Source organism: Rhinoraja longicauda, chromosome 35, assembly GCF_053455715.1.
Source record: "Rhinoraja longicauda isolate Sanriku21f chromosome 35, sRhiLon1.1, whole genome shotgun sequence".
NCBI lineage: Eukaryota > Metazoa > Chordata > Chondrichthyes > Rajiformes > Arhynchobatidae > Rhinoraja > Rhinoraja longicauda.
Genome location: NC_135987.1, coordinates 15,829,164 through 15,830,524, shown reverse-complemented (window position 1 = coordinate 15,830,524; position 1,361 = coordinate 15,829,164).

Sequence of the window (1,361 nt, the reverse complement as noted above, 5' to 3'; positions counted from 1 at the left end):
TGGGGAGACAGAGTGGGAAATCAAACTCGTCAAATTAAAGATTAACCATGGGCCATTAAAATGTGGACAGAACCAGAGTGACCTCTCTCAACAGACCTTTATTTTCACAGTGGTTAATGATTTACAACATTCGTCAAATCCTCCAGGTTGTAAATTCAGAAAAATAAGCTATAAATCAAAACATATATCTGTATTTAATAGTAAGAGGAGAAAGCGGAAGATTTCCGTTATATGGAAGATTTATAGCCTATGTTCCATAGGCTATAAATCAATATTAAAAGGAGGTGGATTTCATTATCTCAGGCATGAGAATACTTTTTTTTATTTTAATTTTATTTAAATTTTAACAAAACAAATACATGTATGAACTCATAGTACGCGATGGTACCTACATTATAAATTCGATTATACATTTAAATTCGATTATACCTGTATTGTTCTGTATTATCTCCCCACCCACAACCCCCCTCCCCCACCCCCCAGTTAGAAAAAAGAGGAAAAAGGAGAAGAAGAAAGATAAAGAAATAAAAAATTTTAAAAAGGAAAGAAAGAAAGAAGAAAGAAGGGAACCTGGAGACAAGAAGGAAACACTTCCGGCTAATTTCTTATTAAATTCTTTTTAGGGGTATCAAAACAATCCTGAAATTAAATATTTCCAATTCTTAATCCTAGTTTTAAAGTGAATGGGTTCCAAAGTTTCAAAAAGAAATCATATTTATCTCTCAGATTATAAGTAGCTTTTTCTAATGGGATACAACTACACATTTCTGCATACCATCTTGCAATTCTTATTTCATTGTGATCTTTCCAAGTGACCGCCACACATTTTTTTGCTATTGCTATTGCTATTTTGAGAAATCTTTCCTGATATTTATCTAAAATTAATCTTGGTAATATTCCTTTAGTATCTCCCAATAAAAACAACCTTGAACCCAATGGTATGGTCTTATTCATCAATTGTTCCAAAAAGTGTTTTAGGTCTTTCCAAAAAGGAGTTACCTTAGGACATGCCCATGTGGAGTGTAAAAAAGTACCCACATCCTGGTTGCATCTAAAACAAATTTCAGGTAAATTTGGATTTAAATTGTTTAATTTTTTCGGAGTTAAATATAGTTGATGTAAAAAATTGTATTGTACTAAACTATATCTCACATTAATAGTATTTTTCATACTTTCTAAACACAATCTTTCCCAACTTGGTTCATCAATGCTAATATTCAGATCTGTTTCCCATCTTTGTCTTGATTTTTGAATTCCTGTCTTTGGACTAGATTTTTGTAACAATTTATACATTGAAGATATAATTTTTTTAGTTCCCTTGCCTTGAATCAGGGATTCAATTCCTTTAATTTGAAATAAAA